Here is an 18,873-nt window from a genome sequence, read left to right on the forward strand (position 1 = left end):
TGGATTGAAGACATGCTTCTGCATAGGGCATAAAGATCATATTTAATAAATATTACTTCCTTTTACTTTATTCAGATTAGTGCCAAATTTTAGGTGTCAATCATACAATTAGTCTATTTAGAATAGAACTGAACTTGTCCAAGCTTACTTGCTAAAAATGTTACAGTTATTTGTTTTTTTCATAGAGAATTATATTTTGACCAACCAAGATTGCATCGCTTCAAAAATGTGTCCATCCCATCACTCACTCTTGTAGTCTGAGGAATGCACCTTATGATCTGAATCAATACAAGCCGATTTAAATACTCAAATTAACGAAATGGAAGATTATGGTGAAAATCTTCAATATCTGTGTGTATTCATCTACTTTCTTTTGATTAAATTTGCATAGTATTTTAAGTAAAAGAGTTTTAAGTAATCTCTTCTTATAAGACATCTGTAAATTTAATATGGTTCAGGAAATGAATTATTCCATATTCTATATGTGACAGAAGCATATTATATAACTTGATATTAGTGGAAATATTCAAAAAATGTAGGAGAATATGTTATAAAGATGGACAGTTGATAAAACATTCTAAACTGAGAAAAAGGTTTAAATATGTGAATTTTAATGACAAGAAATATCTTGGGAGAATAGGGAAAATGAGAAGTATTAAATGACAAGATAATAAGGTGAGATTAAAGAGTAAAATTAGTAGTGACAGAAATAGAAAATAATAAAGGATTTGAAAATGTGAAAAGAATAAAACAATTATTAAAGTGTCAAAAATAATCGAATAGGATGGTTCCGTATGCTGAATATTGTCTTAATTCCCAAATAGAATTGCCAGCAATTGTTCTGTTTATCTTGGTAAAGGTTTTTAAATACCAAATTCATTTAAGACTTAAATGCATTAATTTTATTCCTTTTCTGCACATATTTCAGGAAAAAAAGAATATCTGCATAGTTAATCCTTTGAAAGCCAATTTAAGAGAATTTTCCTTTGTGACTGTGTGAAGGTTTGAAATGCCATATGAATATGAAACAATAAAGCCATTGTTGCCTGTGAAAGATAAGGTATAATTACTTTTTACTTCATTTGTAAAATTGGTAATAAGTTATAATAGAAAATGAAGTACAACATAAATCTCAGAGAATAATTCAAAGTTGATGACCAGCAATAAAAAGTTGTAATGAGGATCTCTATATAAATTGGAAATTTATAAATATAATAAACATGAGTAGATGCTTCTGGATATGCATTATTAGCATAAAGTAAACCCATTTTAACTTAAAATTAATGAACACAATATAAAGGAAAATTCTAATAAATCATGTCCTTGGTATATACACAGAGTTCTACATACTTCAATTCACCTGAATATTGAATCACAAAAAGCTGATTCAAATAGACAAGCAGTCTCTCATGAATAATGAAAAGTTAGGCGATTTTGATTTTATATTGGGTAATATATTTTTAATCTTATTTGAATTAAAATAGCATGATAATTTTTATAAATATATTGATATATTTTAGATCCATTTGCCAGGTTTGTATTTCTTTTAAATTATTATGTATATAATTATTTAATTAAATAATTACCATTAATTAAGATAATATACAATGCTAAGTCAAAATTAATGTATTTATATCTTTAATACTATTTTAATGTTTTGATTTGGTTGATACCTTCTATTTGTTACATTTGCACTAATCAAATATAATGACATGCTCTATTTTTTTTAGATTATATAAGCAATAAATTGAAATATTTCTTATTTTAGGAGCTAACAAGAAACTGTAAGGTGACCTAATATGGCCCAGTAAGTAGAATAAAATGTATAATAAGAGCACATTTAAAGAATATATTACTTTATGATGTTTAGAGCAGATCTTTTCCAATTGATTTTCTGTACTTTCATTGTTCCTCTTCCATATAAACTTGGCTTCCTTCAACTGATTTGCTAGTATCATACTTTGTTGCGCATGCTTCCTCCTATAGTGCCAAGGAGTTTTCTGTCTTTTTTTTTTCTTTTTCAGGGAGGGCGTTGAGTAAAATAGGTCAAGTAGTCCAGATTTTTCATGCCTAAACATTCAAAGTAGACGACAAAATCTAGAGGAATCTAGAAGACACTTGTTGCCCTTTAACATTTGGTAACCACTGACATCAGAGTTAAACTTTCTTAAAGGACACAAATAAATGCGAAAGGCAAAACTATCACAATCTTTTATTAAACAATAATAGCCCACAGCCACTTTCAAATGTTTATCTTACCAAACTTTCAGATGTACTTCTGAAATTAGTCATATCTGTTAAATGTTCATTGTTTTACAAAGTACTTTGTTCAAATTCTCCTTAATATTAGAACCAACCCACTGACCTCCTAGCCAAAGCCTGGTATTCTTCTGCACTCTTGGTGCTGTGTGTGGTCACATGACTTTATACTGCCCATTTAGTCCTAAGTACAAAGACTTTTTGCAATTTCCAGGGAGCATTCCCCCCATTAGGGAGTATTCTTTAAATGGTGCAGCTATTTCTATTTCTGCTTTTATTAATTTGGCTACCTGATGTAAGAATGTAAGAGAAAAAAAGAGAATAATTAGTGTACTGTAGGGATATAAAGTTGAGAGGAGATGAAGCTTGAGCTCCTTAGCAAAGCATTTCTTCAACGATTTAGGATGAGAAAAACAAACTTGTAATTTGTGCAGATGACTATTATTTTCAATTATCTCTATGAAAGTTGACAGATTCCTATCCATTACTAAGTATGAAGCCTATTTTCCTAAACATATTTTGTATCAGGTGAAAACATTAATTCAAGCATTTTATTTAAGTATTTTCTTTACTAATTTTATAACACAGAGGGCTAGTACTTCAAAAGGTCAATGGAGAAGAATATGCGGGGCTTACACAAAGTTCTGGTAATCTTTTATTGATCTAAGAGCAATATTGTATATTCAAGATTTTGTAACATGTAAAATGTAACATGCAAATGTTTCAGAGTCCTGATGATAATGCTATTCTCAAAATAAATTATATGTTTTGACTATAATCTAGAAAATATAATCTCAGAATTAATTTTCTATATTTAAATTGAAAGAATATAGATGTTCATACAGTGGTTCAAATACAATAGGACTTTTATTTTAAGAAGGATGTTTTCTTCTTTTTGCCATATCAGGAAGGATATTTTGATTATTTCATGTGAGAAGTATTTTTGTTCACATTAATCACTTAAGAAATCTAAATAAATATGTGCAGGGAAATTTGGTAATGGAAAACAATTACTTAGCTATTAGATTTACTTTACTAAATTTTCCAATCACAGAGGTACACTGCTAAATATTAAAAGAAAGAGCACATATTAATAGTCAATTACCAAATAAGGCTTCAGCCTTTTCTATTCTTTAATAATAGTTCTTAGAAATATGAAAATCCTCTATTAGTAAAATCTTAAATTCAAAAATTAACCTGACTTGAAATTTTAACAAATAAACAAAAAACAAAAACCATGCTTACACATAACCCATTTCACTCATAATGACTTAACTGATGTTCAACATTTGAAACATGACATTAGTAATATTTTATTTTTTGAGAATAAAAAAGAAGGGAAAGAGCTTACAAGGCTTGCAAAGGACACTAGAGAAAAGTTAGGGTCTTTACTCTGTTGAGTGACACTGTCTCCGTACCATTCTATGAAGAAGGTTTTTCTGCACACTCAATGGACAATTAACAACATTTAAAGCTGAAAAAATGTCTCTTGATAATTGAACCAAGAAAGTTTTTTTTCTGAAATCATGGAATGATGTTGTGAGATGTACAATCATAAACCATGTGAAGGGGACATAATTTTATTCTTCTGTCATATTTATTTTATTACTATGAGAATTTAATACAATGTACTTTAATTTGAACTTCATACATTGTATTTTTGTCAATCTCCCAAGATTTGCAAACTTAATAATCACACAAATGTATGAACCAAAAGAAAGAAAGAAATAAAAAAAGAAAGACAGAGAGACAGAAAGAAAGAAAGAAAGAAAGAAAGAAAGAAAGAAAGAAAGAAAGAAAGAAAGAAAGAGAGAGAGAGAGAGAGGTGCTCTCACTTCCCAAAATTTTCAATACCCAAAGTTTCTCAACTAGGTGGGCTGCATATATCTTCCTCGTCTCTATATACTGAGGTTTCATCTAGCTGGTTTAATCTTGCTCTGGTCTATTGCATACTGGCACAACTGTGAGTTCATATGTGCAATTGATGAGCTATGTCTAAATTACAGTTTCCTTGTGCCTATCCACCACCACAGCACTTATACTCCTTTCAGTCTGTCTTCCACAATTATTCCTGAGTCTAGATAAAGGAGGTACAATACAGATGTCCCACTTAGAACTGGACCTTCTACAGCCCTGCATCTTGTCCTGTTGTGAGTCTACATGTTTATCACCGCTACTGCAAATAGAAGCTCTTCCGATGAGGATTGACAGAGGCACTAATCTCTGGGTATAAAAGTGTTTTAGAATCAAGTGCCCAAACTGACCTTGCCCTGTAGTAAGAATGATGACTGTCTTAAATTTCACCATAGAATCTTTATCCAGCAACTGATGGAGAAAGGACAGAGACCTGCAGTGGAGTTCTGGGCTGAGCTCTGAAAATCCAGTTGAAGAGTAGTAAAAGTGAGAATATGAGCAGAGTTCAAAACCATGATGTGGCCACCTACAGAAACAGCTTACCTAAACTAATAGAAGCTCAGCATCTCCCACCAGAAGGAGCGGGCATAGGACCATTGCTAAACCCTCTGAATGTGGGTGACATTTATTTGGCTAGGGACGACTGTGGAACCACTGGTAGTGAGACCAGGATTTATTTCTCCTGCTTGTACAGTCTCTGTGGAACCCATTTTCTTTGGATGGATAATGTGCTCAGCCTGGATATAGTGGGGAGAACATGGGTCATTATTTGGAGCTATGTGCCTTGCCCTCTCTGGGGACTAGATGGGGGGTTGGGTGGGCAAAAGGTAGAGGGAATGGGAGGAGGGGAGGGAGTAGGAATTGGGATTGGTTTGTAAAATGAAAATACGTAGCTTGTTTTCTTTTCAAAAAATAAAAAAAAGAATCAAGTTAATGTTAAATCCTTCTAGCATAATATTATTAGTAGGTTCTCCCTTGGGACATATAAGCTGTGCAGACACCACTTCGTGACTACAGTTAATGTTGTCATGTAAGGGTTCCTACGGAGTGAGTCTTAAATCTAATCAGAATATAGCTTGTTATTCCCATAAACTAGGCCTACGGGTGCATCAATAGATGTAGCTTTCCAGGCTAAATAGTTGTTGGAGGTCTCACAGTCAAAGGTGGGTGATTGGATTACTTTTCTCCTTTGCTTGTGTGCATCGTACCTACAGTCACTATGAAAGTTAGCCAGTACGGATGAAGTTCCCAGGTCAGTATAGCTTGATTATTATTCCATGACTCAGATAAATTCTGTCATCAAATATAGAATCTTACTATCAAATTTTGGGGAACAACTAAGGGTATTGGCAGTCTTCTGTAACTTGGGAGAACTATGTTACCTCACTGGACAACTCCAAAGGTAGTAAAGCATTGCTGTCATAAGGTATATATATATATATATATATATATATATATATATATATATATATATGCTACTGAGTGATCTCTAGTAGGGGTAGTGTCACCCCATTAATGGGTGTCTTACTTATTGGTCTATTACTATAAAGAAACACCATGACAAAGGCAGCTTGTAAGAAAACAATTAACTGAGGTTTTGCTTACAGTTTCGGATGGTTACATAATGACCATGATGGTGAGGAGCATGATCCCAAGCAGGCAGGCAGGCAGGCAGGCAGGCAGGCAGGCAGGCAGAGAGAGTGGGTAAGTGGGATTTTATAAGCTCAAAGCCACTGCTTATGAAACAATTTTCCCAACAATGCTACACATAGTAATCCTTCCTATAAAGTCTACCAACTGGGAACCATATATGGAAATATGTGAGAGTGTGGGGATCATTCTCATTCAAACCACCACACAGGGCAACTCCATTTAAACTCTTAATATGTATGTGTAGGTATATATCTTAGGAAACTTCTACAGTCATGAGTTGTCGTGTGAGTTTTGAAAGCTTTTTAGTGTTCTTCATTGCTCCCTGTCCTCTTCTACCCTGTCCTCACACTCTCTACCCAACTTTAACCCTTCCTGTTTAATTATTCGGCTTTAACCTTTTATACCATTAAGTTTTATATTCCCTCTTTTAAGAGCCTCCCCAAAGAAAATGAATTTCCTGATCTATATGTATTTCAAATGAGACACATTTATGTGAAGATTCAACACTACCATACACAGATGAGAGTAAACATGTGACATTTGTTTGTCTTACTTACCTCACTCACGATTGTTTAAGTCTCCATCCAACCCGCAAACTTCATTTTCCTTAATCAGTGAATCTGGAAACGTAAGTAGTTTCCATTTTCTTGGTGTTGTGAACAGAGCAGCAATGAACATGGATGAGCAAGTATTGCTGGAGTAAAAACTTCTGTGCATATATCCAATAGCTGTATCATGTGATAGATTTATTTATAGCTTTTCAAGAAACATTCTCATTCAGTTGTTGTTTCTGTAATTGTAGGAAAATCACACAGACATTTCTATTGAAGATATGACTAAATATTTACTAAATGTACATGTACTTATTTTAAACTTATCCATTTGAACAGTTGTTAAACTTGTGGAAAGTTTTAAATATATGTATACAGTTTTGCTATTCAAAATATAAAATAAAAGAATAGTAAAATACTTGTGGGACTAGGGAATCAGACTACCTCTGAGACGAGCATCATTTTCTTCCAGGTTTGCTATCTTTTTCAATTCAGTAGTTTATCCTATGAGAGCATTAAATAATTCACATTTTACTTCAATTTTATTGAAAAAAAGTTTGAATGAGAATTCTCAGTTTTGCAAGAATGGAATCTAGGTTGTGCATGTGTACAGAGATGGTCTGGGATAAACTGCTTTGTCCATCCATTCACCCATAATCACTGTGTCAATCAGAATTTATGTCATAAACATCTGAAATTGGAAAACTTGTCACTTACCTTTATAGGACCTTATCCTACTGTGTATCTGATTATATTAGAGTATTCAACTAAACACACAATATCAGAAGCTCATTTTAAATTTGATGAAAGAATTCAGCCTTGAGGGACATCCTCAGAATTTACATTGCCCATGGAGGTAGAAACTGTATAAATATCTGAACAGTATGGTTGTGGTTTAGGTTGTCATTTCTTTTGAGTTGATCCAAAAGAGCAAAAACAATATAGTTTGTGACAAGTGACCGGTGAACACTGTACTTGAATTTTAATCATTGTTTTGATATTTTGCCTATTATGTGTGTCATTCAGAACAAATAGCAACTGTTATTCTTTTCATGCTTATTCAGCATTCCATATTTATAAGTGAAACTGTAAGTCAAAAATGAGCCAGATATGCACAGTGTAATCGAATAAAGACTCAGTTGTTACTAAGGTGATAAAACTTTTATCTTATTAGTATGTATGAACTTGAAAAAAATTCCTTGTTCATTGTATTTGTTAAAATTTCATAAAAAACTTTAACTATATCATATAAACAGCAAAGTAAGTCACAATTGTATAATGTCAATTTATTGAAAGATATTAGGAGATGATTTGCTTAAATCAAAAATAAATCAAAGACTAACAAGGGGCCTCAATGTATATTGAACCTTGAACATAAACAGCAAAGGTATATCTTCTTGATACAGTGGAAAAATTAAGAAAATAAAGTCTATGAAAACAGCAAGTCTACAAAATTGCTAATTTATTTTGTCATTGCTTCTAAAATATAGATTTTGTTATCTAAAATTTTAATTATTTTAAAATGAGAATACCCGATTCTTCCCTTATCCACTAAGATAATGAGAGGATGGAGAGATGACTCAGCAGTTATGAGGAACTGCTTTTTCAGAAGACCTGAGTTTAGATTCTAGTACTAATATTGTGGCTCATGAACATCTGTATCTCCAGTTCCCAGAAATCTGATACAGTCTTTTGACCTCTGTGAGCACCAGGCACATATACCATACAAATACATATGTGCAAGCAAATCACTCATGCCTATAAAATACATTGAGCTAAAAAGAAACTTTAAAAAATATTAGGTGTCAACTGATCAATTTGTTATTTGCTTCTAAGATTTTTATTGTCTAGTGAAATATAAGTTACACATACAAGAAGAAATCAATTGCAATAGCAGCAATTCATTTCTTCATACAATAAGAATTTTCCATTTCAGATTTAGATCTGGACTGTTTTCCTCTAAATCGGTTCATCCTGCTACACTATAATTTTGTGTCATGCTTCACACAGCTCTTGAAATTTTAAAGATCATTTTTGTTTAAAGTATAGAATTTCTATATAATGGTTCATCTTTAACACACACCCTAACACAAGCATACAAAAATTTTAAAGACCAAATGGCAATTAGATTAGAATTACGCTTATTCCAATGTTCCAGACTAAATGTTTATTCTAAACTTCACAGCAATGATGCTCCAAAACCATTTACTGAATGAAATACAGTCTCATTCTTATCTCTGACATTGGCAGTATTAAAACTGTGTTTGTTTATTTGTCTTTCTCTAGCAGAAGTGCCTTTTGTGTTTAGGTGAGAAGGCATATGCATTCATACATTCATGGCTGACCTTTTATTGCTCATGGTGAGAAGGCTGACCCAGAAAGTCCACAACTGCATTGTTCTACACAACAAAGAAGCAAATAAACAAACAAACACAAAACAAACAAAATAAAAGCTAAATAGAATTTGACTGGACTGTTTAATAGCTTAGCCTATATTCATAACTGAATTATGAATTGGAGTGAGAACAAATAAATTACATCTGTATAAAACACAGCTCCATAAACGATATATTCATGAAAGCATAGTAGAAAAAACTCATTGTGTACTAAAACCTCCAAAAAAATTAAATGAAAATGTAAAATAAGCAATGTATTGATGATTAAAAGAATTAAAAGGGGGAATCATGTGGAGGTTGGAGTGAAAGCAGATGTGAGTGGGTGTCAAAGTGTTTGAGTCTATCTGAAAGTTCATCCTGACTTTCCTAATTGCAAGAGGCATGGTGACTCTACCTCATATAATGTAGGTGCTGGGCAAAGAGCTGTCTTCCTAGACCAGTTATGTGGAGTACAGTACATTGTGGTAGGGGAAGGCATTCTCTTTTTCAAATCAATGTCTTTGACGGTTGTTTGCAACCATGGAGTGTATGGGTCATCATTGGTAGGAAAGATTTACAGAACTTCAACATCACATCGCGCATCCTTTTCTGGTTCGTAGTCAGTCAGCTTCCTTTTTCCTACACCTCCATTGGTAAGGACTATAATGAGCAGGTGCTGCCATCAATCATCACAGAAATCCTCATGTATGCGGTGGTTGGCTATGATGCTGGAAAATTGACCACCCAGTGAGAACTGTTCTCTAGGGAGGTAAGAAGTGACCTCAAAGATGGAACAGGGACGTTTGGGCTCAACCTGGATGACCTTCAGAAAGCAGTTCAGAGAAGTGGTGGAAGCCCAACAGGTAGCTCAGGAGAAAGTAGACAAGGCCAGATTTGTGGTGGACAGAATGAGCAGCAGAAGAAGGCAGTCATTTTGTCTGCTGAAGGGGATTTCAGACAGCCGAGCTAATTGATCACCAACCCGCTGCCATCACAGGTGATGGCTTCACTGAGCTGTGTGAGCTAAAAGTAGCTGAGGACATTGCATAGCAGCTCTTCTGTTCTGGGCCTATCATCTACCCGCCAGCTGGGCAGTCGGTGCTGCATCCCCAGCAGGGTGCCCCCGCTCCCCACTTGCACCTTCTCAGGGGAATAAAGCCACTGCCGAGATCATTCCTAATGCCACCTTCTATCTGCCGCAACCCAGAAATCACTGTGAAATTTCATTATCGTCTTAAAGTGAAGGAAAGAAAGTAAAAGCATTGGTGATGTCCCCAGTTAGTTCCTTGGGCAGATGAGGATAGGGAACCTGGAATGACCCTATCCTAGAGCAATACTGACGAATATATTGCATATCACCATAGAACCTTCATCTGATAACGGATGAAGATAGTGACAGAGACCCACACTGGAGCACTGGACTGAGCTCCCAAGGTCCCAATGAGGAGCAGAAGGAGGGAGAAGATAGCAAGGAAGTCAGGACCACGAGGGGTGCACCCACCCACTGAGACAGTGGAGCTGATCTATTGGGAGCTCACCAAGGCCATCTGGACTATGACTGAAAAAGCATGGGATAAAACCGGACTCTCTGAACATGGCGAACAATGAGGGATGATGAGAAGCCAAGGACAATGGCACGGGGTTTTGATCCTACTTCATGTTCTGTCTTTGTGGGAGCCTAGCCAGTTTGGATATTCACCTTCCTATACATGGTCGGAGGGGGGAGGACCTTGGACTTTCCACAGGGCAGGGAACCCTGACTTCTCTTTGGACTGGAGAGGGAGGGGGAGAGGAGTGGGGGGAGGGGGAGAAGGGTGGGAGGATGGGGAGGGAAATGGGAGGCTGGGAGGAGGGGGAAACTTTTTTTCCTTTTCTCAATAAAAAAAAAAAGATTTTAAATGCCATAATCTGAAGGATCTAGAAAGATCTGAAGAATATCTATCTAGCTGAAGTATATCTTTATACATTTAGAAAAATCTAACTAACATGACCACAAGCATGACTATTAAAGATGATTATCTATTAACCTATATTTCTTAATTATTATACATAACATTTTTAAATGAACTACACAATCATAATACCTTAATCAAGAGCAGAAATATACATATAACATGATTGACCTTAAATTTGTATCAATAAACCAAGATCTATACCAATGCAAATCTCTATAGCATATCCCCCTTTAAATGTAAATGAACATTTATAGACAATATTTGGGATTATGGGCATAGTTTTATCCAAACTGTTTGGGGGTGGTGTTAATCACGTCTTTTCATGGTGTATCCTGTGTGTTAGGTTCATCTCAGTCAGCAGTTGGATGAAGGATTTTTTTGAGGGTGTTCACAGTGGTCTTTCAGGGGATTGTGGTCCATTAAACAGTATTAGCCTGGAATCAACCTACAAGATCTCATCCTCTGTAGAAACAAAAGAAGAACCTCTTTTCCAAAGCAACATATTCTTAGACTCAAATTTTGAAGTCAATATTCCTTTATAAAAAAAATCCTGCCCACGCAATAAAATGTCTCTCTTTATTTAGTTCTTTCACAGTCAAAAAAAAAATTCAAAGAAAACACAATAATATACATAATCCAGACTCTATGTGAATTTTCCATTTTATGTGGCTTATTTTTCTTATTTTTTTAATCTATGACTGTCTATACTCTGTCTCTTTAAAGACTTTGTTTTATTTTTAAAACCATTTACTTCTTTTTATAATTCTCTATATTCTTTTCTTCTCTCTCCCAAGTCTACATATATTTATCTAACACTGTGACCCATTTAGAGGTCTTTTACATCTGAATTTGTCTTTATTGAATATCTATAAATCTTTGCTGACCAGGACAGCATCTTAAAATGCTAAATGCTTCTTAAAAAAACAAACTGTGCCACTACAAGGGCATATGGAGTACTTTCCCCTTGCTCTGCACAGTCCAACATGGTGGAAGTTCATTCACAGCCTGTGCAAGCCATGCATATTGCTCCAGTTTTAGGCACACAACAGGTCTACATTGCCATTAAGCACGTTGTAATACATTGCTCACAATCCCATTTAAAATCTCAGCCTTCTGAAGTAGCCAGAGGTCACACTGGCAGCATGGGCCATAAAGCCAGCATTTCAAAATTGTGCAGGTTTTTTTCATTGTTATCGCTGAATCAGGAAAAACTCACTTAAAGAGCTGCAGGATGTTGCCAGCAAGCAAATCCCATCTGGGGAAATAAATGTGACTAAACTTTGTTTTTTAGTATCTAGAATTCCTTTCCAAGCCCTCTCAGGTTAGTCAACCATGTTGGCACCAATTTGTTGGGAGGAGGCTGCTTGTTGGTTGCTAGCTGCCAGGCTAGCTTAGACCAAAAATAATCACACAGATACTGTATTAATCAAATTACTGCTTGGCTCATTAGCTCTAATTTTTATTGACTTACTCTTACAACTGAATTCAACCCATTTCTATTAATCTGTGTATTGCCACATGTTTGTGGCTTACCAGGTAAAGTTCCCCGTATCTGTATCTGGCAGTAGTTCCATGACTTCTCTCTGACTCTGCCTCCTTTCTCCCACCATTCTGTTTAATTTTCCCTGCCTAGCTCTGTTGGCTTAAAGCAGAGCTATAGGCCCAAAGCAGTTCCTTTATTAACCAATGATATTCACAGCATACTGAGGAGAATCCCAAATAAATCTTTGGGTACTGTGTCCAGAATCCTTAAAAAGAGGTCTGCAGGATCAATTCTAGCTCAGTTATCCCAACTTCATTATTAGTGTCTTACATTCAATTTTTTTTAATGTATCCAAGAGCAACATCAATATTCTGAATTATTTTGGTGCTCTCTTAAATTTCTCTAACTCCCAACTCAGCAGGAAGCTTTTCCACACTTGCCATTAGGGTTTTTGAAAGAAAGTCTATTAATGTTGAAAGAGACCATTGTTAATTCAAGTGACATAACTTAATTAAAATTTTGTTTGTGTACAATTTTAATTAAACATAAAATACTGTGTCCCTCTCAGTTTAAAAAAGCAGTTTTACTGTTGATTGGTGCCTTTCTTCTCTCATCCTCTATGTTACCCTTCTCTTTCCCAGGCTAATTCCCTTCTTTTTTTTTTTTCTTTTTTTCCTTTTCAACCCAACTACGTTCTACTGTTCACCTCACTAGAGTCCCTTCTCCATTAGCAGTCATCAACTTCCAATAGCTCACCAGTTTGACATGGGACCTCAGGATCTTCTCCCCCATCTTTACTGGGGACTGTCTTTACTTTCTAAAAATTTTATACAATCATATCTGCTCTAAATTTATTTCTTCATCAGTCAAATAATGCCTAAAAGGTAATTACTCACAATTTCACATCCTATTCTCTGGCACTTAACTCCTTTTATTCTTAAATAAGAGAGTTTCTATCCATGTACTGAAATGCAATAGGATAATAACCATGGAATTTAGGCTGTGATAAGATTCAGTGATGTATTATTTCATTCAAATGTCCCAGTTTGTAGATGACCTCTAGTGTGAACTATAGATATTTTATAGAAAAAAAAAGAGTAAAACATTATCTGAACAGGGTCTATCAGTTAGAAAGACATGACTGCTTCCTCTGAGGAGGAAGCCAAGCATTCCGGGAACAGATTCACACATAGAGAAAATGACAAAGTAGATTCCAATGTTCAACATCTAAGTACACTTGTATCAGGGTCAGGAGGATGAATAAAGGACTTTCTTGTTGACTCTCTGTATTCACCCAACAAGTACTCTGACGTCAGCTGTTTGAGGTCATTTTGTCACACACCATGCAATTCTGTGGAGAACACCATCTTTTATTATTATTATTATTTATTTATTTATTAAAGATTTCTGTCTCTTCCCCGCCACCGCCTCCCATTTCCCTCCCCCTCCCCTAATCAACTCCCCCTCTATCTTCAGCCCTAAGAGCAGACTGGGTTCCCTGCCCTGTGGGGAATCCAAGGACCTCCCACCTCCTTCCAGGTCTAGTAAGGTGAACATCCAGACAGCCTAGGCTCCCACAAAGCCAGTACGTGTAGTAGGATCAAAACCCAGTGCCATTGTTCTTGAGTTCTCAGTAGTCCTCATTGTCCGCTATGTTTAGCCTTTGCTGGAGAAGTTGTGGAGAAAGGGGTACACTAATCCATTGCTGGTGGGAATGCAAAGTTGTGCAACCACTTTGGAAAGCAGTGTGGTGGTTTCTCAGAAAATTCGGGATCAACCTACCCTTGGACCCAGCAATTCCACTCTTGGGAATATACCCAAGAGATGCCTTATCATACAACAAAAGTATATGCTCAACTATGTTCATAGCAGCATTGTTTGTAATAGCCAGAACCTGGAAACAACCTAGATGCCCTTCAATGGAAGAATGGATGAAAGTATGGGATATATACATACTAGAGTACTACTCAGCAGTAAAAAACAAGGACTTATTGAATTTTGCATGCAAATGGTCGGAAATAGAAAACACTATCCTGAGTGAGGTAAGCCAGACCCAAAAAGAGGAATATGGGATGTACTCACTCATATTTGGTTTCTAGCCATAAACAAAGGACATTGAACCTATAATTAGTGATCCTAGAGAAGCTAAATAAGAAGGTGAACCCAGAGAGGACACCATCTTGTTCCCTTATTCTAATGATTCTTCATTTTGTATAGGTAAAGATGTACAGATACTACCTGTTGAGGGTTCACTTCTAAAAGATGTCTTCCAACATTAACACTGCAACTTCTAGTGGCAAGAAGACAATCATCAACATCATTCCTGACTGGCAAATTCAAATTTGGGGTTGCTACAGCTGATACTTATATATAACTAAATTTTTATTGAAAGTAATTTTTCACATGATATATTTAAATCATTCCCCTTTTCCTCCAAGTTCCTCCCACCTCCCTCTTCATTCAAATTTATTTTCTTCTTTCCTGTCTTTTAAAAATTAAAATAAATAATAAGAAGAAAAATCACTAAAAAATCACAAACACAAAAACCAAAATGGAAAATATTTGTAGAAAAATCAAATGACCAATAAGATAAAAATTGCCCAAACTAAGCAAAATGATAGAAAAATAATCTATTTTATTATTATCATTATATTATATAAATATAAATATTAATATTTATTAAAATATTATTGAGTTCATTTTGTGTTTGCCAACTATTCCTAGGCATGGAGATTGCTTTTAAGTATTGTTACTATCTGCCAGATGGTGGTAGCACACGCCTTTAATCCCAGCACTTGGAAGGCAGAGGCAGGCAGATATCTGTGAATTCGATGCCAGCCTGGTCTACAAAACCTAGTTCCAGGACAGGCTCCAAAGCCACAGAGAAACCTTGTCTCGAAAAAATAAACAAACAAAAGTAGGGCTTTGGTCTTAATATTCCATTTGAAACTGAGTGCTGTAAAGTCTCTGACTATGTACACATTGTCCAGCTCAGGAAGAAGCTTTTCTGAGGAAATTTTAGTGAAGGCACTAATCTGTGGGTATAGCAACAAGTTACTAATAGTCATTTTATTGTTACGTTTCTTTTACAGAATGATAATTTAAGGATTTCTCCAAGAAATCATGCAGACTCTGCTGCTCTCAATATTTCTTAGTTGCCTTTAGTTCCTCATGTAGAGGTCAGGAATTCAGGACTTTTCCTTGTACATTTTAGCATGTCAAATGATATTTTTGCTTTGTTCATGTTTAGATATTCATATTGTTGAGAATATATGGCCAAGGAAGAGGATACCCATTGGTTATTCAATACCATATGATTGGCTCTGAGAGCATATATTGTACAGTCAGAGAAGGTGTGCACATGTGTTTGTGTATGTGTGTATGTGTGTGTATGTGTGTGTGTGTAAGAGAGAGAGATGTGGTATATGCTTATATCAAAACAATTAATGAAAAAGTATGCATGAATTTGAAAAAGAGAAGTGCAAGTGGTGTCATTTGGGAAATTTTGGAATGAAGAAATGATATAACTTCATTGCTATCTAAAAAAATAAAAGAAATTATTTAAAAGAGAAGACAAAAAAAACCCTTAATGAGTCACTTTGACAATATCATAGACCACAGCAAAGAGTTTAACAATAAATTAGTGCATAAACAGAGTTTATATGGGAAAGAAGAGGCCTTCTGTGTCCTGAGAAAACACTAGTTATAAAGCAATGCCATGTGAACATACAGGGTAAGATCTTTAGTGCTTCTTTAAGCACTACACATTGGTGCAGTCAGACACTAATTTTGGTGACCAACTGAGATCTCAGTAGACAGTTCATCTACAAAAGTAATAGAAAAAGTCTGTGAAAGTCCTGATCCTCTCACCACATGGCTAATTTCCACGGAAACAGTGATATCTGTCTCTCCATGACAACAAATTTTTCTTATCACCGAAGAAATTCCATGTGTTCAGAAGTTCTATGGAATTAGAAGTCAAAATCAATAATGAATAAAAGAGTCTCCTCTGAGCCATGCTCACTCATGCAGAAGTTGGGATTTCTGTAACAGGAGAGAAGTGGATAATTGACCAGTATTTCCTCCTTATTGCCTTCCACATTCCAAAATCCCCAAGCCTGCTGTTTGTAATGAGGCATGCTATTATAGAAAATAGGACTGCTTCAGATGTTGTCTTTTATCTTTGATTTCCACAGAAGAAGTTTGATTTGATGGTACTGCATCCATGAAATGTAAATTTTCAAAGAGCCAATGTAATTTTGAAATATAAATTGTTTTTAGCTACAATGAATATGATTCTTTAAATACAAGCAATTTTGGCTTGAAAGTAAACAATGTTGACATTAAATTGCGTGGCTTGGACTTTGGTAGCAGTGTTTTAGAGGAGAAACAGTAGTAGTTAAGAATGAAGCTGTGTAGGAATCTGTAAATCTCTACATAGGCAGGTTGTGCTTGAGTTTCTCAATGAGGAATGTGGAATATTTCATTAGGACAATTATTCTATTAACAGAATTTACTCGTAGAAAATCTGATACATTAAATTCCTGTTTAAATTGTACTTCTCTGAATTGATTTGAACAGATATTTCCTTGTGGTACAAGCATTATTATGCAAAGTGTCATTACTATATTCCAACCTCTGGAAAAATTCTTTTGCATTCGTTTTGTTTTCTTAAGTATTGCTGATTTTTAGCAGGTTGATGCCCCAAATAATATCACCATGGATTTAATATCAGAAAGTATGCAAAACATTCCTTTCTTTTGAGGAAATATTTACTGGTATCATGCACATTCATGATCAGTGGCCTTTGAAAATACCTTACTTCAATTTAAACAAAAAATACAGCCATCTTCCTTTAATATCTATCTATCTATCTATCTATCTATCTATCTATCTATCTATCTATCTATCTATCATCTATCTATCCTCTATCTCGCTATAAATCTAGTATACATGTATGGTGTGTGTCTACATACACACATGTTTGCACATTGAATATATTGCTATTAGAAGATAAAGTGATCTCTGTCAAAATTATAATGCTACGGTCTTGCATGATTCAATAAACATTCATACACACACACACATATATGAGAGACAAGAGAATGGAGAAATGTAATTTTATTATAATATCAAAAATTAAAAATAAGATAACATGTAAAAACTAATATATTGTTGAATTTAATATATATTTTATATCAAATCCACTCATTAAAGAAAAACAAAAATCATATTTGTAGTAAGCCTAGATATTTGAGAAGCATTAGTTCCATGATATATATAATTCCTTACTGGGAGGCAATGAATTCCTTAATACATGTTAAACAGTAATTTTCTAATTTTCATGAACATACATTAACTACCTCGAGAAATAAACTCTTCCACTCTTATCAGTGAGATCTGCCAGACTTTTTTGGATTCCAAAGTGTTTTTCTGCTAACAACTCTTCCTTTATGCCATTAGTTGTAAGAAACTGACAAGAAGCACTAAAATTAGTAGGAAGCTGACAGAGGTTCGCGTCTGCACATCAGAAACCTGCCAAGAAAATGTATTTTCGTCACATATAATAGAAAAGTAGTTTGTACGTGATAGACTCCTTTGAACTTTATTGAACAGGACTGACATTGACATGCACAAATATGAGTGCATCTGATCTCTGTTTTCTCCATTCTTACTGCAAATGCTCTATCAAACTCACATCTTTCCTCTGCCTATCTGTAGCTAAGACAAAAATAACAGAGTGAACATTTTTGAAAAAAATAGCAAAAAAAAACCCCAAAAATCCAAATCAAATAAGAATGTTAATAATCGATGAAGGGAGGATCTTTAACCTTGAACAATACTTTATGCCCACTTGATATATTACATCTTTTGGTAGCATTCACCATGCCAATATAATTCCCTAATGTATCCCAATATAAGAAAGGTGGTTGGTATCATCTTGAAGGATAACACTGCCATGATTTAATTAAACTATTCAATTCATTTATTTGTTTTTTAATTTAAAAATTATAATTAGTAATTATTGGAGTCCACTACAAAGTCAAAAATCACAAACATTTAGACCATATACTCAGACTGGAAGTATCTTAGTAAGTAATGATAAATTATAAGCTTTCTCCTTACTATTAAGTTTCTATTTTTAGTGAATATTTACATATTTCCTTTCATTGGGATTATGTTCTAAATATGCATTATAAAATCTCTTTATATTATATTTAATTATTTAGAGTTACAGCAATCTAGAGATGACTTAAAGTATGTTTAAGGTTTTAGGCTATATGAAAACACCATGCATATTAGGGACTTGAAGACATGTGAATTTGTTTATATCTCCCCATTTCTAAGTATGCATGTATGGTATGTGCATGCATACACACATGTTTGCAGATTGCATATATTGATACTAGAAGAATAAAGTGATCTCTGTCAAAATTACAATGTTATGATCTTGTATGGTTCAGGTAAACATATATTCAATTGCTTCTCTAAAGTGTATAATAATTTATTTCTCCTTAAGTTTTTTTTTTATTTTTTACTTCAATGTATTGTTTGGGTCTGTATAAGTAAGTATACATGTGTGAGAGTTTCCATAGTGGGATAAAGATATTGTCAGGTCATTTGGCGCTAGATTATAGGCATTGTGGTCTGCCCAACATGGATGTTGGTAATTGAACTCGCTT

General features: G+C 34.6%; 1 pseudogene; it reads left to right on the forward strand.

Moving 5' to 3' along the window:
* Positions 1-10,009, forward strand: part of LOC142848998 (prohibitin 1 pseudogene) — a 134,783-nt pseudogene extending 124,774 nt beyond the window's left edge.
* The last annotated feature ends 8,864 nt before the right edge of the window (positions 10,010-18,873 follow it).

The sequence above is a fragment of the Microtus pennsylvanicus genome, chromosome 4, assembly GCF_037038515.1.
Source record: "Microtus pennsylvanicus isolate mMicPen1 chromosome 4, mMicPen1.hap1, whole genome shotgun sequence".
In the NCBI taxonomy this organism is placed as follows: Eukaryota; Metazoa; Chordata; class Mammalia; order Rodentia; family Cricetidae; genus Microtus; species Microtus pennsylvanicus.